The following is a 21046-nucleotide window of genomic DNA, read 5'->3' on the forward strand; positions in this document are numbered from 1 at the left end:
CCCTTCCATTTTACTTCCTGGGTTCTTTTTTTTTCACCCAATTCTCAAAGAACTTTTCTTCTTTTCCTATGTCACTTATCATATTCTACTTTGTAATTGTAGCCTCTTTACTAACAACCTGGACCTGGTATAGTGCTACCAGAAAATAACGTTGTTTGTTCCCCCAGATTCTTTCAACACTACTCTCAACTTTTTCTTTCCCACCCTTGGATGATATCTCAAGATGTTTCATAGCTTTTCAGATTATTTTTAGTAACTTCCAGTCAAATAAAGGAGTTTTTTGTTTGAAACTAAAAACGTCCAGTCCAAACTCTCCTACTTCAAACTTGCATACAGTTTAAACTTCTTTATCCAGCTTGACTTGTGATAGATATAAACCCCGAGTTGAGGAGAGTAATGTAATTGACTTCTGTTCTACTTTACTACCTTGCTCTTTCACTCCCCCCTTCCTATTCACTAGGGTATATCTGGATTGGAACAAGGGAGAGGGAGAAGAGGGAAGAGGCAGAAAAATCTCCCTTAACTGACTTACTTATAATCTGCCTTTAGGGTCTTCTTTAGGCCAGTTGCACAATTAGTAGCTCTCTCTTTCATAGAGTACTTTTGTGGGCTTTTTCAATTGTAGACCCTTCTTTTCAATTCGGAATCTCTCTACAATACCTAATGACTCTCCTAGCTTATTGTTACAACTCCCCTCAACCTTAGTTTCTGACAGTTCACCTATCTATTGAGGTCACCTCACTCTCAAGCAGTCCTGTATGGAGTCCCTCTCAAGAAAACCCAAGCAGGCTCACTGGCATTCTTCATAACAGTGGTAGGGATTGAAGCCAGACTTCAGTGAGTTGACCCCAAAATTTTCTTACATTTATTCAGTTATTCTGAATTATTGACATTCAATAATTGTTAAATTTTGTTATTCAGGGACCCTCTGAATATTTTAATACCTCTGCCAGAATTTGAGGTGTGGCACAAAACTCTCAGCTTTTAACAAGATTTCTTCTCTCTTGCAATATTCGCTACTTTACCACAAACATCTTCCTTGGGGCCATCAGAAATAACCTTGTGATGGTCATTTGTCCCTGTTTATACCAACCTCTATAAAAAGCCCAGATCAATAGGTCATCCCTCTTACCTGAGACTGTAATTTCCTTTAGACTATGTGTATTTCATTACTTGACTCTTTTTCCAACCTACATCTACCAATCACTACCATTGTAACACTCTGGACCTTGTCTTACCTGTAATTATAACCTTCCTATAATCTCAACTCCAAGCATCATACTGTCCAACCATCATTTGTCTTTCCACTTACTCTCTCTAAGATCATAACTCCAATAAGTCTCAAAGCCCCAAGACTGTTCCTGTGACCTTTTAATTATCCTTCATCCCACTTATGACCTCACACTTTTCTTACCTAATTACCTAATTTAAATTCTATGGTCAATGATTACAACTCTTCCCTTCCACACATCTTAGTGTTAAAATAGAAATCAGATCATATTATTTCCCTCCTCAAAGCTTTAAATGTTTCTCCTCATCTCACTCAGGGTAAAATTTTGACAGTGGTCTCCAAGATTATACATTATCTGCCTCACTATCCCCCAGTACTTCTGATGTAATCTCTATTTTCCCCTCACTCACTCTACTAATTCTACAGTATTGGCTTCATTGCTGTTCTCTGAATATGCCCACGACAGACATGCCCTTGCCCAAGGGCCTTTTCATTTTTTTTCCCTCTGTCTGAACACTCTTAACCCAGATAGCAATATGGCTCATAACTTTTAGATGTTTTCTCAAATTTTACCTATTGATTCCCTCCACAATCACCCTATTTAAAATCGCAATTCCCACAATACTTTCTTTTTCCTTTGATTTTTTTTTCGCATAGCATTTACCACCCTCTAGCATACCACAGATTTTATTTGTATATTTTGGTTTTCATCTTGGTTCTCCCTCATAGAATGAGGTTAGAATTCTTGTCTGGTTTGTTCTTTACTGTATCCCTAGAGTCTAGAAAAGTGCTCAACCAATGATAGGTACTGGGTACATATTTGTTGACTACTCAAAGGATTCCAGATTTTTACTAGATGCTGAGAATACTACTGTGAATAGACATCATCCCTGATCTCATGGAACTTACAGCCTAACTCAGAAATCCAACTTTAGACATAAAATTATCCAAATTGGGATCCCTGGGTGGCTCAGTGGTTTGGCACCTGCCTTTGGCCCAGGGTGTGATCCTGGATTCCCGGGATCGAGTCCCATATCAGGTCCCCTGCATGGAGCCTGCTTCTCCCTCTGCCTGTGTCTCTTCCTCTCTCTGTGCGTGTGTGTCTCTCATGAATGAATAAATAAAATCTTTTAAATTTTTTTTAAAAATAAAATTACCCAAATAAATATTCAACTACAGTTATAATAAGACCCATGAAAGAAAAGTACTAGTTAATAAGAGCATTAAACAAGGAGCCATCTAAGCTACTTTATAGAGTCAGGAAAGGTTTCCTCACGAAGTGATTTGTAAGTTGATACCTGACTGATGAGGTGGGAAAATGCACAAAAAAGTGGAAGGAATAGCATATACAAAAACCTTGAGGCAAGAAAGAGCTTGCCCTTTTCACAGAACTACAAAATCCCTAATGTTATTGAAATATAGTGGTTGAGTATATTTTCAATTTGTGTTTCTCTGAAAGCAGAGTCATAGACATGGTCTTGGATGCAGACAGTTTATTTAGGAGTCAGGTAGTTTATTTAGGAGGTCATCCCAGGAACCAGCAGGGAGGCAGTAAGTAAAGTGAAATAGGGAAAGAGGAAATCAAATATAAGGACATGTTGAATTTTTTGTAATCCACTTTAAAGAGGCTGGAGCATTTATCCATGAATCTCACATCCTATCAATTGCAAGTTGCCTCAGAAGAAGTTAAATCCCCCACTTATCTGAGCTGTGCTTGCCCAATGGGCTAAGTAGGCTCTCATAATGTCTGAAGACTCTAGGAAAGAAGATAGACTTTTTGAATAGGACAAGGACAATATGAAGTGAATTGGGATGACCTAATAGATATGGCTAAAATCAAAGATGGGGGCAGCCCGGGTGGCTCAGCGGTTTAGCACCGCCCTCAGCCCAGGGCCTGATCCTGGAGACCTGGGATCGAGTCCTACATCAGACTGCATGGGGCCTGTTTCTCCCTCTGCCTGTGTCTCTCTCTCTCTCTCTCTCTTTCTCTCTCTCTCTGTGTCTCTCATGAATAAATAAATAAAATCTTAAAAAAAAAAAAAAGAAAATCAAAGATGGGCTTTGGATATGTGATATGGGTAATACCAAAGACATTGCTACAAAGGAGGAGAATGTCATGGTTATAACTATTTTTTTTTCGTGATTAAGAATGATGTTGCCTCAGAACATGAACATCTAAATTTGGAATAATTACACTTCAGTGCTAACCTTTTTCCACCTCAAAATCAAATTCATTTTTTAGTCTAGTCAGGATGCCATGAGAGTATTTTTTACTTATATTTATTGATTGATTTCCTATTAAATGAACTGCCCTCATGGAATTTAGTCTATTTGGAGAGATAAGACAATTAGTAATTTTGTAAGATACACAAATTGATGAATGATTCAGTAAAATATAAAAACTAAAGTGCCGGGGAACCTGGGTGGCTCAGTGGTTGAGCGTCCACCTTTGGCTCAGGGTGTGATCCCGGAGTCATAGGATCGACTCCCACATCGGGCTCCCTGCGAGAAGCCTGCTTCTCCCTCTGCCTATGACTCTACCTCTCTCTGTGTGTCTCTCATGAATAAATAAATAAAATCTAAAAAAAAAAAAAAAAACCTAAAGTGTCATATATAGAGATTGGAGTGTTCAGGAAAGGAGAACATTCTTAACCTCATTTTAAAAAAGATTTTATTTATTTATTTGAGAGAGACAGAGATAGCAAGAGGGGAAGAGAGGGAGAGCAGGCTTCCTACTGAGCAGGGAGCCCAGCATGGGGCTTGATCCAAGGACCCTGGGATCATGACATGAGCTGAAAGCAGACATTTATCCTACTGAGCCACCCAGGTGCCCCTTAACCTCATTCTTAAAATAATAAATTGTTATTATTATTGGCAGTGATGACTTAGTGTGTTTGACACAAGAATTGGATGGTTTTATTTATTTATTTTTGGATAGTTTTATTAGCACATTCCTCCTCTAGTTGACAAAATTATTTTTAGTAAAAATCAGAAAATGAAATGAATAATCATAATGGCCAGAAAATAAATATGGACAGTGAAAATATTTTATTACTGAAATATAATTCACATATAGCATTATATTAGCTTCATGTGTACAACATAATGTTTTTTTGATATTTGTATCTATTGTGAAATGATTACCACAATAAATATAATTAGCATCCGTCACTACATGGTTATAATTCTTTTCTTGTGATAAGAACTTTTAAGATCTACTTCTTAGCAACTTTCAAATATACAATACAGTATTGTTAACTATAGTCACCATGCTGTACATCACATCTCTCACATCACATCCCCAGGACTGATTTATTTTATAACTGAAAAGTTTGTACACTTTGACCATTTACACATATCTCACCCACCCCCCACTTCTGGGAACCACCAATCTGTTCTCTGTATCTATGAGCTTGGTTTTTTTTTGTTGTTGTTGTTGTTGTTTTAATTTGTTTAGATTCCACATATAAGTGAGATTTTATGGTATTTGTCTTTCTCTGAGTTATTTCAGTTATAATACCCTCAAGGTCTATCCATAGCATTGTAAATGGGAAATTTTCCTTTTATGGCTAAATAATATTCCATTGTGTATATATACCACATTTTCTGTATCCATTCATCCATCAATGGACACTGGGGTTGTTTCCATAACAAGGCTATTGTAAATAATTCTGCAGTGAACAGGGGGATGCATAAGTCTTTTCAAGTTAGTGTTTTGTTTCCTTTGGATAAATACCCAGAAGTAGAATTGCTGGATCATATGGTAATTCTATTTTTAATTTTTTTGAAGAATCTCTATATTGTTTTATATAGTGACTGCACCAATTTTGCATTCCCACCAACAGTACACAAGGGTTCCCTTCTTTCCACATCTTCACCAGCACTTGTTATTTTTTGTCTTTTTGATAATAGCCATTCCAACAGCTGTGAATGATATCTCATTGTGGTTTTGATTTGCAATTCCTTGAGGATTAGTGATGTTGAACATATTTTCATGTATCTGTTGGTTATCTATATGTCTTCTTTGTAAAAATGTCTACTCAGATCCTCTGCCCACTTTTTAAAATTCTTTGTCTATCCAGGACACATTTATTTTTTTATTCAAATTAAATTAACCTACATATGGTATATCATTAGTTTCAAATGTAGAGTTCAGTTACATCAGTTACATCAGTTATACCTAGTGCTCATCCCATCACATGCTTGTCTTAATGCCCATCATCCAATTACTCCATCCCCCCACCCACTTCCCCTCTAGCAACCCTGTTTGTTTCCTATAGTTGAGAGTCTCTCATGGTTATCATATGATCTCAATCATATGTGGAATTTAAGAAATAAAACAAAGGATCATAGGGAAAGAGAGGAAAAAATAAAACAAGACGAAATGAAGGAGAGAGACAAACCATAAGAGACATAAGAAACCATATTTAACATACTGGTACTGGAAATCCTAGCTACAGCATCAGACAACAAAAAGAAACAAAGGGAATCCAAATCAGTAAGGAAGAAGTCAAACTTTCACTATTTGCAAATGACATGATAATATATATAGAAACATAACATGATATTATATATAGAAAACCCAAAAGACTCCACCAAAAAGTGCTATAACTGATACATGAATTCAGAAAAGTTACAGTATACAAAATCAATGTTACATTTCTATACAGCGATAATGAAGCAACAGAAAGAGAAATCAAAAAATCAATCCAATTTACAATTTCACCAAAACCAATAAGATACTTAGGAATAAACCTAACCAAAGAGGTGAAAGACCTTTACTCTGAAAATTATAAAACATTGATGAAAGAAATTGAAGATGACACAAAGAAATGGAAAGATATTCCATGCTCATGGACTGGAAGGACAAGTACTGTTAAAATGTCTCTACTCTCCTAAGCAATGTACGTATTTAATGCAATGGCTATCAAAATACCATAAGCACTTTTCACCAAGCTAGAACAAACAATCCTAAAATTTATTGGAAGCACAAAAGACTCTGAAATAAAAGCAATTTTCTCAAAGCAATTTTGAGAAAGAAAAGCAAAGCTGGAGGCATCGCAATTCTGGACTTCATGTTTTATTACAAAGCTGTAGTGATCAAAACAGTATGGTACTGGCACAAAAGTAGACCCATATCTCAATGAAACAAAATAGAAAACCCAGAAATGAATGTACCATTCTATGATCAATTAATTTTTGACAAAGTAGAAAAAATATCTGATGGAAAAAAGTCTCTTCAATAAATGGTCTTGGGAAAACTGGACAACTACATGAAAAAGAATGAAACTGGGCCACTTTCTTACACCATACAAAAGATAAATTCAAAATGGATGAAAGACTTAAATGTGAGACAGGAAACCATCAAAATACTGAGACACAAGGCAGTAACCTCTTTGACATCGGTGTAGCAACTTCTTTCTATATATGTCTCCTTTTTTTTTTTTTTTAATTTTTATTTATTTATGATAGGCACACAGTGAGAGAGAGAGAGAGGCAGAGACACAGGCAGAGGGAGAAGCAGGCTCCATGCACCGGGAGCCCGACGTGGGATTCGATCCCGGGTCTCCAGGATCGCGCCCTGGGCCAAAGGCAGGCGCCAAACCGCTGCGCCACCCAGGGATCCCTATATATGTCTCCTGAGGCAAGGGAAACAAAAGCAAAAAAAAAAAACAACTTGGATTTCATCAAAATGCTTCTGCACAGCAAAGGTAATGGTCAACAAAACTAAAGGCAACCCATGGAATGGGAGAAGAAATTTGCAAATGACATATCTGATAAAGGGTTAGTATCCAAAATCTGTAAAGATTTTATCAAACTCAACACCCAAAAGATGAATAATCCAATTTAAAAGTGGGCAGAAGACATGAGTAGACATTTTTCCAAAGAAGACATACAGATGGTTAACAGACACATGAAAAGATGTTCAACATCACTGATCATCAGAAAAATACAAACCAAAACTACAGTGAGATATCATCTCACACCTGTCAGAATGGATAAAACCAACAACACAAGAAACTATAGGTTCTGGCAAGGATGCTGAGAAAGGGGAATCCTCTTGCACTGTTGGTAGGAATGCAAACTGGTGCAGCCACTCTGGAAAACAGTATGGAGGTTTTTCAAAAAGTTGAAAATAGAACTACCCCCACAATGCAACAATTGCATTACTCGGTTTACCTAAAAAATACAAAAATACTACTTCAAAGGGATACTCCAATGTTTATGGCAGCATTATTTACAATAACCAAATTATGGAAACAGCCCAAGTGTCCATCAATAGATGAATGGATAAAGAAGAAATGGTAGAGGGGCACCTGGGTGGCTTAGTGGTTGAGCATCTGCCTTTAGCTCAGGTCATGATCCCGGAGCCCGGGGATTGACTCCTGCATCAGGCTCCCCAAAGGGAGCCTCTTTCTCCCTCTGCCTATGTCTCTGCCTCTTTCATGAATAAATAAATAAAACCTTTTTTCTTTTTTTAAAAAAGAAGACATGGTTAAAAAAAAAAAAGATGTGGTATACATATATACAATAGAATATTTCTCAGCCATAAAAAGAATGAAATCTTGCCATTTGCAACAATGTGGATGGAGCTAGAGAGTATTAAGCTAAGCAAAATTAAGTCAGTCAAAGAAAGACAAATACCATATGATTTCACTCATATGTGGACTTTAAGAAACAAAACAAACAAGCAAAGGGGAAAAAAGGGAGAGACAAAAAAATCATTTTTTTAACTTATTTATTCATGATAGACATAGAGAGAGAGAGGCAGAGACACAGGAGGAGGGAGAAGCAGCTCCATGCAGGGAGCCCGACGCGGGACTCGATTCCGGGACTCCAGGATCGCGCCCTGGGCCAAAGGCAGGCGCTAAACCACTGAGCCACCCAGGGATCCCCAGAAACAGATTCTTAACTATAGAGCAAACTGATGTTCACCAGAGGGCAGGTGGTTGTAGGAATGGGTCAAATAGGTGATGGGGATTAAGGAGGGTACTTGTTATGATGAGCACCAGGTATTGTATGGAAGAACTGAATCACTATATCGTTCACCTGAAATTAATATTACACTGTATGTTAACTAACTGTAATTTAAATAAAATTTTTAAAAAATAATAAAAAATAAAACCAATAGATTGTACACCTAAAGCTTACAAAATATGTCAATTGTATCTCAGTAAATATTTTTAAATAGCAAAAATAATTTAAAATAATTTAAAATTACAGTACAGGAAAATAAAAAATAGGGACACCTGGGTGGCTCAGTGGTTGAGCGTCTGCCTTCAGCTTAGGGCATGATCCCAGAGTCCTGGGATTGAGTCCCACATCGGGATCCCTGCACGGAACCTGCTTCTCCTCCCTCTGCCTATGTCTCTGCCTCTCTCTCTGTATCTCTCGTGAATAAATAAAATCTTTTAAAAAATAAAATAAAAATTGGGCAGCCCGGGTGGCTCAGCGGTTTAGCTTCACCTTCGGCCTGGGGTGTGATCCTGGATTCCCAGGATCGAGTCCCATATGGGGCTCCCTGCATGGAGCCTGCTTCTCCCTCTCTGTGTGTCTCTGCCTCTTTGTCTCTCCACGTCTCTCATGAATGAGTAAATTAGAAAAAAAAAATTTTAAGGCCATATTTAAAAATAAAATAAAAATTAATAATTTTTCATTAATTATTTATTTTAGAGAGAGAGCATGAGCTTGGGGGGAGGGGCAGATGGAGAAGGCAAAGAAAATCTCAAGCAGGCTCCACACCCAACATGGAGCCCAATGTGAAGCTCAATCTCTTGACCCTGAGATCATGACTGAGCCAAAGTCAAGAGTCAAAGGCTTAACTGACTGAGCCACTCAAGTCCCCCAATACTTTATAATTATTTTTTAAAGGGGAAAGAAACTTATACTTAACAAGTTGTCTGTTGCAGTAATGAAGGCCATTTTGCTTTTGCACCATACCTTCTGCATTTTTGTCAATTACTTCATCAAAATTGGCCTTTGTGTACTCATATTCAATAGAGAATATAGCCAGATTTGTCAATCTATCTTTACTTACTGTTGATTGAAAAACTCTTTAATTTTGAAAAGTTTCTTTAAATGAAGCAACATATCTACAAATAGTAAAAGTTGCAAGCAGAAAGGATAGACTTGGCAGAGAATCACAAAAATCCTATTTCGCAATAAATTTTAGAAATTACATACATGTCTTTGTTTCTTCAGTATTGCTTTTATCAGCTTTCAAATGTCTCTGCATTTTAAAGTTTTAAACACAATTAAGAACTCATATTGTTAGATATGAGTGACATAATAAATGACAAAAATAAAGGAACTGAAGTTTGTTTCTTCGTTTCTGTTATCATTTTTGTATCAAATTTGCTGTTTAAGTGCAGAAATATGTAGTAACACAGGGGTTGAAGACAAGAATAGCATCAGTAGTGAACTCAAGCAATTGTGAACCATTATGAATTTACTTTAAAACAAACATGTAGGGGATCCCTGGGTGGCTCAGCGGTTTAGCGCCTCCCTTCTGCTTGGGTTGTGATCCTGGAGACCCGGGATCAGGTCCTGCATCAGGCTCCCTGCATGGAGCCTGCTTCTCCTTCTGCCTGTGTCTCTGCCTCCCTCTGTGTGTGTGTGTGTGTGTGTGTGTGTGTGTGTGTGTGTCTCATGAATAAATAAATAAAATCTTTAAAATAAAATAAAATAAAATAAAATAAAATAAAATAAAATAAAATAAAATAAACATGTAGGGACGCCTGGGTGGCTCAGCAGTTGAGGGTCTGCCTTCAGCTCAGGGTGTGATCCCGGAGTCCTGGATCCTGGGGAGTCCTGGGATCGAGTACCCTATTGGGCTTCCTGCATGGAGCCTGCTTCTCCCTCTGTCTGTGTCTCTGCCTCTCTCTGTCTCTGTGTCTCTCATGAATAAATAAATAAAATATTTTTTAAAATAAATAAAAAATAAAAATAAACATGTAGCTGCGTTTGAGGTGTTGGATGCTGATTCTAAATTGACTTCCCAGTAGAATATAATGTTTCAATGACAAAAAATAAATGATAAATTATTTTTTAAGACAATAAAAATGTGCTAATTGTAAGTTTATGTACATGTTAATAATGTTTTGTTATTTGTTATTATTTATGTTAATTTTAGTTTCACAGCAAAATTGAGAAGAAAGTACAGAGATTTCCCTACACTCCCTGCCTCCGACATGTGTCGTCTCATTATCCCATTATCAACATACCTGACCAGAGCGGTATGCTTGTTACAATTGGTGAACCTAAATCGACACATCATAATCACCCCCAAATCCATAGTTTGCCTTAGGGTTAACTCTTGGTGTTGCACATTCTATGGATTTGGGTAAACATATGACATGTATCCGTCATTATAGTGGCCTACGGAGTATTTTCTTTTTTTTTTTTTTTTTTTCCTACGGAGTATTTTCACTGCCCTAAACATTTTCTGTGTTCTTCCTATTCATCCCTCCAAACACTCAAACTCTGGCAACCACTGATTATTTTTTGCCTTTTCCATAACATCATATAGTTGGAATCATACAATATGCAGCTTTTTCAGATTGGCTTCTTTCACTTAGTTACATGCATTTAAGGTTCCTTCATGTCTTTTCATGGCTTGATAGCTCACTTTGTTTTAGCATTGAATAATATTCTCTTGTCTGGCTGTACCACAGTTTATCCATTCCCCTACTGATGGATATCTTGGTTGCATTAAGATATCAAAGTTACACACCACCAACATGACATAGAACTGTGCATATTGACCTTGATCTCCTCTGACTGTAGCGTGTGTTAGGCTTTTCTACTATGAAGATATTCCTACCCCCCAACTTTCCATATTGTATTTTTAGGAAGAAAGTCACTATGTGCAACCTACATTTAAGGAGTAGGAACTTATGTTCCCCTTTGTTTAGGTTTGAATATCTATATAATGTATTGAGAATTCTTCTGCATGGGAAATTTGCCTAATTTTCCCCATTAATTGATTTAGTCATGTATTTGTATCATTATGAACTTAGGGATATTTATTTTATACTTTGGGTTATACTTTGGGTCATAGTTTGATGCTACTTTTATTTTGTTGCTCAAATTATTCAATTGTTGGCAATTTAAGAGTTTTCTCAGTTGGCTCCTAGGCCCCTTTGACATATCCCACCAGTGTGTATGTATATGTGTGTGTGTTAAATAATTCTGTACTTTCTGACACCACAAGATGATCCAGGTTCATCTTGTATATTGTCTGCCCTAGTCATAGAATCAGCTATTTTCCAAGGAGCCCTGTTTCCTTTTCATGGATAATGGTATTAGATGCCAAGATTTAAGCCCTAAGTGTGTTCATTATTTTTGGGGTGTCATTTCTTCTAATCTCTCTCAGCGGACAGAACAAAGAAGTATGTGTGCATATACTAACCCATGTGTGTACACATATCTATCAATATTCCTATACTTAACCATCTGTACCTATAGTAATTATTTTTTTTTTTAAAGATTTTATTTATTTATTCATGATAGTCACAGAGAGAGAGAGAGAGAGAGAGAGAGAGAGGCAGAGGGAGAAGCAGGCTCCATGCACCGGGAGCCCGACGTGGGATCCGATCCCGGGTCTCCAGGATCGCGCCCTGGGCCAAAGGCAGGCACCAAACCGCTGCGCCACCCAGGGATCCCTGTACCTATAGTAATTAAACATGCATTCTTACCGATGTCTCCAACTTTAATATATTACCACATTCATGATTCTGTGTGTCCTGTTGCCCTGGCTTGTCTGTTGGCAAAGCCAACAGTTGAGAATACTGGTAAGAAATATCCACTTTTACTAGCTCTCGTACTGTTATAAGAGATGGGATACTACAGCATCCATTGTTGGTTTCCTTAAACTCTGTGCATGCAGAGTTTACAAAGGTAAACATAATTCCTTTATTAGATTCTTCCCAAACAACAAAAAATTGCATCTAACAGATATAACTTTCTTGAACAGCAGTAATCATATGAGCCATAATTTTCTGAAATATTGCATATAAAGTAATTACTGCAGTTAAAAAGTCAAGGTAACTTTTATAAAAGTCAGAACATTTCAAATTTAGAACTGTGTTCTATTTGGCAATTCTATATTTCAAATGAAGAAAACTATTCTCTTGTGGGTCTAGTGAAGAAACCAGAGAAATCAGCAATAAACAGAACAGACATTTAAAAGGATACTGGCACAAAGGCATAAAACAGGTCTTCTTTCATGTTTACTTTTAAGTGTATGAGCAGTGAAATAAAGAGCATCTTAGGAAAAAAAAGTATGTTTTCCATATAGAGGAATTTGCCACGAATTTTCATATATAATCACTTTGTTCCATTCTATGCAAACAAAGATAAAGTATCAATGACCTTTTCAAAAGAACAAACTAGCTCTAGATAATTTAAAATATCCATTGAAAAAAGGGCTTGTTTAGATCATGTGAATTAATTTAACATTTAAAAAACATGCTACAATGTCCACAATAGCCAAACTGTGGAAGGAGCCTCGGTGTCCATCGAAAGATGAATGGATAAAGAAGATGTGGTTTATGTATACAATGGAATATTCCTCAGCCATTAGAAACGACAAATACCCACCATTTGCTTCAACGTGGATGGAACTGGAGGGTATTATGCTGAGTGAAGTAAGTCCATCGGAGAAGGACAAACAGTGTATGTTCTCATTCATTTGGGGAATATAAATAATAGTGAAAGGGAATAGAAGGGAAGGGAGAAGAAATGTGTGGGAAATATCAGAAAGGGAGACAGAACATAAAGACTCCTAACTCTGGGAAACGAACTGGGGGTGGTGGAAGGGGAGGAGGGCAGGGGGTGGAGGTGAGTGGGTGACGGGCACTGAGGGGGACACTTGACGGGATGAGCACTGGGTGTTATTCTGTATGTTGGTAAATTGAACACCAATAAAAAATTAATTTATTAAAAAAAATTAATTTATTAAAAAAATTTAAAAAATAAAAACATGCTACACATGAAAATGTAGAGCATTATAATCACTAAATTCTGGATTTCTTTCTTCTGTTTTTTCCTACTTAATCTTCTATATATGTATAGAATTATGTGATGTTTGTCACAGAGAACATAAGCAGTTAAATGACCGTGTTGCAACATTAAAGTCAAAATTGTCTTTTTTGCCAGAATCCATTTATGAAAGTGCTTAGGTGGGATTGACTCTATACTCCCAGAGATGGGCAAACTCAGGTTTGGCCAGACAAAACCACAGTGATGACTTCAGATATTGGTTACTTAGAACCAGCGAGGCTCAATGACAAAGAAGGAAGTCATCAGATTATAATATATATTGGTGAAGCAGTCAGCAGGATTTGCTAATAGTTCAGATGATTAAGAGAAAAAGAAGAGTCAGGACTAATGAACCTGAGCATTTGGATGATGACAGTTCTAAACTAAGATGGGAAACACAGGAGAAGAAACAAATTTATGGAATAAAAATTGAGGGTTTAGTTCTGGACATAATAAATTTGAAATGCCTATTAGACACACGTGGGTATAAGACATGCCCAGCAAACAGTTGCTCAGATGAATTGAAGATAAACTTAGAATTCCTTAGGGTAGATTCCTAGCAGTAGAGTTGCTGGATCAAAGGTTATGTGCATTTTTACTGAGTTGTGTTAGAGCCAGCTTCTGCTGGCTCATGAGAGTTGATTGTTAAATTTTCAAGAACTTTATGAGCCAATTGTTAGAAATAGTCATTTTTAAAAATTAAATTACATAAACTTACAATTAAATATATTACTTTTTGAAAAAGGATAATGGGGAGTGGTGTCAGAGGAGGTCTAGTAGAGAGCCAGGATGTTCACCAATGTCCAACAATAATAAGCTACTTTGTTCTCCCCCCATAGTGTCAATGGAGGTCACATTGGGAACAGAAATGAAGCACTCCTATCTTTCCCGTGCAGAGTGGTATCAGTCGGAGCACTAGTGGGGAACCAGAACCCCATCCTTGCCCAGCAGTAATGAATAGCCCCCACCCTACATATAAACAGAGTCCAAATTGGAAATTTGGACTTGTACCCTGACTCCTACCCCATGTTGCACTTCCCTTCCCTAGCAATAGAAATGTCAGAGAAAGCTGGCTAAAACAGATTTAAATAATATCCATGGCTCAACCCAACACCTAAAGGGAACAGAGAAGCATGGTAAGTTGAATTCAATGGTGAAGCAATTGGCAAAATCCAGACAGTATAAATCACCCAGTTTCTGCAATAACAATAGAACAACAAAAATTTTGTAAGAAAACTTTTAAAGGGGACGCCTGGGTGGCTCAGAGGTTGGGCGTCTGCCTTCAGCCCAGGGCATGGTCCTGGAGTACCGGATCGAGTCCCACATTGGGCTCCTTGCGGGGAGCCTGCTTATCCCTCTGCCTGTGGGAGAAGCCTGTATCTCTCCCTATCTCTTTCTCTCTGTGTGTGTCTCTCATGAATAAATAAATAATCTTTTTTAAAAAAGAAAAATTTTAAAGGAGGAGAGAACTTATAGAATAAAAAAGACTTGGGATTTATTGATGAAATGCAGAGTGTGGACATTATTAAGATTCTGATTAAAATAGTCAAAAAATGAGGCAATTAAGAACATTTAAAAAACTGTTTGGATGTTTGATGATAATAAAGAATTACTACTTAAAAAAAGAATTACTGCTGGTTTATCGTACTTTTTAAAAATTTTTTAATAAATAAATACAATCCAGAGTCTCAAAACACATAACCCCAAAATGTCAAAGTTTCAATCAAAAACCACACATCCTACCTGGAACTAGGAAAATCTCAAAGTAAATTACAAACAAACAAAAAGATAATCAATACTTGCCACTCTAAGATGACGGAGATTTTGGGTCTATCGCCATCATAAAAATACTTCAAGGGGACACCTGGGTGGTTCAGCAGTTGAGCCTCTGCCGTTGGCTCAGGGCATGATCCTGGAGACCCAGGATCAAGTCCCACATCGGGCTCCCTACATGGAGCCTGCTTCTCCCTCTGCCTGTGTCTTTGCCTCTCTGTGTGTGTCTCTCATGAATAAATAAATAAAATCTTTAAAAAAAATACTTCAAGAAACAGGGGGGCCTGGGTGGCTCAGATGGTTAAGCATCTGTCTTTGGCTCAGGTCATGATTTCCAGGTCCTGGGATGGAGCCCCACGTTGGGCTCCCAGCTCAGTGGGGAGTCTGCTTCTCCCTCTCCCTCTACCTCTCCCTCTCCCCCTGCTTGTGCTCCCTCTGTCTCTTTCTGTCTCTCATGAATAAATAAAAAATATTTTAAAAAAAATACTTCAAGAAACAAATGTAAAAATATGCTTGAAACATGAAAAAATAAAAATTCTTGGTAAAGAAATTGGAAATGTAAAGATGGAGCAAATGGAAAGTTTAGAGTTGAAAAATATAATAACCAGTGACACCTGTATCTCACCGAGCTCTAGCCAAAGGAGAAGAGAGATAAGGAGGTCTCTATTCCATGGCTCCTACAAAGCAGAATGCTTGCAAATCCACCAGTGCTACAGCTCAGAGGAAGAAACTGGTTACAAAAGCTGTGGCAAAAGGGTGCCCTCTACTGGAGGGGTGAAGAAACCTACTTCACAGTAGTAAAGGCCTGGTACTGTGGCACTCCGGGAAGTTGATGTTATCTGAAGTCCTCTGAACTTCTGATTGGAAAACTTCCTTTCCGGTGGCTGGTGGGAGAACTTGCTCAGGACTTCAAAACAAATCTGTGCTTCCAGACTGCAGCTTTTGGTGCTTTGCAGGAGGCAAGTGAGACCCATCTTGTGGGCCTTTTTGAAGACATCAACATGAGTGCTATCCATGCCAAACATGTAACAATTATACCAAAAGACATCCAGCTAGCATTCTGCATAGGTACATAGCATTTCCACTATGATGAAAAACATTTCATTCTTTAAAAAAAGAAAAATTCTCTGGGCGCCTGGGTGGCTCAGTGGTTTAAGCTCTGACTCTTGATTTTGGCTCGGGTCATGATCTCGGGGTCATAAGATTGAGCCCTGTGTGGGCCTCCAATGGGCTTGGAGCCTGCTTAAGATTCTCCCTCTTTCGGGACACCTGGGTGGTTCAGCGGTTAAGTGTCTTCCTTCAGCTCAGGGTGTGATCCTGGGATCCAGAATCTGGGATCGAGTCCCACATCAGGTTACCTGTGGCAAGCCTGCTTCTCCCTCTGCCTATGTCTCTGCCTCTGTGTGTGTGTGTCTCTCATGAATAAATAAATAAAATTTTTTAAAAATTCCCTCTCTCTCTCTCTCTATTCCTGTCCCTTACCCGCACCCCCACTCTGTGCTCCCATGCCTTCTCTCTCTAAAAAACTAAAATATAAAAAAATTCTATTTTTCCTGTTATTGGTAGCTCTGAATGTTAGATATTTTTTCCCATAGAGTCAAAAGGCACCTAAAGTATATGACTGTAAGTGGAAAAATAGAAGACAGAAATTAGGTAGTAGCAGTTTTTCCATTTTCGTTTGTGTGTGAATTTTTAATATAAATGTGGGAACAATAAATAAATAAATAAATAAATAAATAAGGGAACATAAAGCATTCATACAAATCAAAGTGTTTCAGTGAACAAATTTCAGCAGTTCAACTTTTTAACAATTATAAGTAAACCTGTTAAATTTTAAAAGTAAGTAGTAATGGCTATGTTAATATCAGATAAAATATACTTCAGAACAGGGGATCCCTGGTGGCTCGGCGGTTTGGCGCCTGCCTTTGGCCCAGGGCATGGTCCTGGAGCCCCAGGATCGGGTCCCGCATCGGGCTCCCAGCGTGGAGCCTGCCTCTCCCTCTGCCTTTCTTTCTATGTCTATCATAAATAAATAGATAAATCTTTAAAAAAATATATATATATATATACTTCAGAACAAAGCAAATAACCAGAAAACAGAGAAATACATTATATAAATGGTCAACCCAGCAAGAACGCATAGCAATCCTAAAAATATATGCACCAAACAACAGGTCTGCAAAACATGTAAAGTACAAACTGGTAGAATTGAAAGGATAAATAAACAAATCCACAACTAAAATTGGAGACTGAAACACCCATCTACCAACAACAGATAGGTTGGATAACAGATCTAAGTATAAAAAGCTAAAACTATTAGAAGAAAAAATAAGAGAATATCTTCATGGTCATGATTTAGGCAAAGTTTTTGCAGACAGAACCAGAAAACAATAATAGAAAAGACTGATAAAAATGGGCTTCATCAAATTTTAAAATATCTGCTTATTTTATAAATATACACGTTTTGTATATTCATTTATCAGTTAATGGACATTTGAGTTGTATCCACTTTTTTGGCTATTATGAATAATGCTTCTATGAACATTTGTATCCAAGTTTTATGGAATATATTTTTATTTTTCTTTGATATACACTCCAAGTAGGATTCTGGGCTATACAGTTAATTCCTCATTTAACAATTTGAGGAATTGCCACACTGTATTCTGGAGTGGCTGTACTATTTAACATTCTTACTGCTAGTGAATGAGGATTTCAATTTCTCCACATTCTTGTCAACACTTATTGTAGTCTTATTTTTTGTAATAGTTTACTCATTTATTTATTTGAGAGAGAGAGAGAGAGAGAGCAGGGGGAGCAGGGGGAACAGAGGAAGAGGGAGAAAAAGAAATCTCAAGCAGACTGCTGAGTGCAGAGCCCTGTGCTCTGAGATCAGAATGCAAGCCAAAATCAAGAGTCAGATGCTTAACTATCTGAGTCATCCAGATGTGCCTATTATTTTAGATTACAGCCATTCTATTGGATATAAGAGTGGTATCTCTTTCTGGGCTTGATTTGCTAATGATAGTGATCATTTTTTTATACTACTAGTATATTTCCTTTAGAGAAGTATCTATTCAAATTGTTATGTCCACTTTTAATTGGGTCATTTGTCTTAAAATTTTTTAGTGATTTTTAAAATTCTAGTATAATTGACTAACAGTGCTATATTCATTTCAGATGTACACTATACTGTTTCAAAAAGTCTATAAATTACTCATTGCTCATCATAAGTGTACATTAATCCACTTCACCTATTTCACCTATCCTCCCACCCATCTCCCCTCTGGCAATCACCTGTTTGTTGTCTATATTTGAGTTTGGGTTTTTTTGTTTCTCTCTTTTTTCCTTTGTTCATTTGTTTCTTAATTTCCATATAGGAGTGAAATTATATGGTTTGTGTTTCTCTGTCTGCCTTATTTCACTTAGCACTATGCCCTCTAGTTCCATTCATGTTGCTGTAAATGGAAAGATTTCATTCTTTTTTATGGCTGAGTAAAATTTCATAGTTTTTAATACCACATCTATCAATGGACACTTGGGTTGCTTCCATATCTTGGCTATTGTAAATAATGCTTCAATAAACATAGGGGTGTATATATATTTTCAGATTAATGTTTTGTGTTTTTATGGGTAAATACTCAGTATTGGAATTACTGGATCATATGGTAATTCAATTTTTAATTTTTGGAAGAAATTTGTACTGTTTTCTTTAGTGTCTGCATCAACTTGTATTCCCACCAACAGAACACGAGGATTTCAAAAGCTGTAGTAATCAAAACAGTATGGTACTGAAACAAAAACAGGGCAGCCCGAGTGGCTCAGCGGTTTAGCGCTGCCTTCTGCCCAGGGCGTGATTCTGGGGCACTGTGGTGGAGTCCCACCCACATTGGGCTCCCTGCAGGGAGCCTGCTTCTCCCTGGACCTGTGTCTCTGCCTCTCTCTCTCTCTCTCTCTCTGTCACTTATGAATAAATAAATAAGACATTAAAAAAAAAACAGACACATAGGTTAACAGAACAGAATAGAATCCAAAAATAAACTCATGCTTTTATGGTCATTTAATTTATGACAAAGGAAGCAAAGATACACAATGGGAAAAATATCATCTCTTCAATAAACGGTATTGGGAAAACAGGACAACTACATGCAAAAGAACGAAACTGGACCACTTTCTTACACAAAAATAAATTTAAAATGAATTAAAGACCTAAACATGAAACCTGAAACAATAAAATTCCTAGAAGAAAACATAAGCAGTAATTTATTTGATGTAGGCCATAGAAACATTTTTCCAGACATTAAAATAAAACTATTGGGACTACATCAAAATAAAAAGCTTCTGCATAGTGAAGGAAACTACCTACAAAACAAAAAAGCAATCTACTGAATGGGAGGAGATATTTGCAAATGATATATCTGATAAGGGATTAACATCCAAAGTATATAAAGAACTTATACAGCTCAACACAAGAGAACAAATAATCCAATTAGAAATGGGCAGACAGGGACGCCTGGGTGGCTCAGCAGTTGAGCATCTGCCTTCGGCCTAGGGAGTGATCCAGGAGTCCCAGGATCGAGTCCCACATCGGACTCCCTACAGGAGCCTGCTTCTCCCTCTGCCTCTCTCTGTGTGTCTCTCTCATGAATAAATAAATAAAATCTTTTAAAAAAAATTTTAAAAAAAGAAATGGGCAGACAACCTGAATAGACATTTTTCTAAAGAAGGCACACAGATGGCCCAAAAACACATGAAAAAATGTTCAACATCACAATCAATAGGGAAATGGAAATTAAAACCACAATGAGATATCACTTTGCTTTTTTTCTTTGACAATATTTGATATTTTTAAACAGTCTAGCCAATTGTCTCATAGAAGATCTCATAGTCATTGTCTGATTGCCTCTTCAAAATTAGATTCAGATTAAACATTCTTGGCAAGGAATTTCCTATGTAGTATTGCGCTCCCTCTGTATCACATCAGGAATTACCTAATGTCAAGTAATTCCCTTATGGTCATGCTAAATTTGATCACATGATTAAAGTGGTGTCCAAAGACCTCTCCATTGTAATAATACTTTTCCCCTTCATGATGAAGTAATCTTAGGGGTAATCCCTTGGGATCTTGTAAATATCCTGTTACCCATCAAACTTTCATACAATAATTTCTAAGTATTGCACTGGTAATTACCAGATAGGATTTCTTAACTCTATTATCATTCATTCTACTTTTCTTTTTCATTCAACACTTATTTACTGGGTGTCAACCATGTGCTAGGCACCATGCTAGGAACTGAAGATAGTGAAGTGACCAAAATAAACACATTTCCTCATTCTTGTGGAAGGAAATAAATAAGGAAACCTCTTTCGAGCACTCCAAAAAACCAGTTACATAAAATATCTAAAGAATAAGTCCTACTTTTAGAGATCATCATCTTTGTATTGAGTAAAGGGCAGTAGACCCATGCTTGGGTTCTTTTGTTGTTTTTGCTTCTCTCTTCCTCTTTAAAAAAAAAAACTGATTAGTTAATTCATATACCACAGAATTTACTCTTTCAGGGACGCCTGGGTGGCTCAGCAGTTGAACATCTGCCTTTGGCTCAGGACATGATCCCTGGGTTCCAGGATCGAGTCCCACATTGGGCTCCCTGCGGGGAAGCCTATTTTTCCCTCTGCCTCTGTCTCTGCCTCCCTCTTTCTAAATTTTTAAAAAATTTATTCATGAGAGACACAGAAAGAGGGAGGCAGAGAAACAGGCAGACGGAAGAAGCAGGCTCCATGCAGGGAGCCCGACGTGGGACTCGATCCCGGGACTCCAGGACGTGCCCTGGGCCGAAGGCAGGTGCTAAACCGTTGAACCACCCAGGGATCCCCTCTCATGAATAAATAAATAAAATCTTAAAAAAAAAAATTTACTCTTTCAATAAAGTATATAATTGACATTTTTTTTAGTATCTTTACAAAATTGTGCGGTGATTACCACTTTCTAGTTCAAGAACATTT

General features: G+C 37.3%; 1 long non-coding RNA gene across 1 annotated transcript in view; it reads right to left on the reverse strand.

The window, feature by feature from the left end:
* Positions 1-21046, reverse strand: part of LOC140602542 (uncharacterized) — a 66874-nt gene that overhangs the window by 29554 nt on the left and 16274 nt on the right. The gene's annotated exons all lie outside the window — the stretch shown is intronic.

This window comes from Canis lupus, chromosome 13 (genome assembly GCF_048164855.1).
Source record: "Canis lupus baileyi chromosome 13, mCanLup2.hap1, whole genome shotgun sequence".
Lineage (NCBI taxonomy): Eukaryota > Metazoa > Chordata > Mammalia > Carnivora > Canidae > Canis > Canis lupus.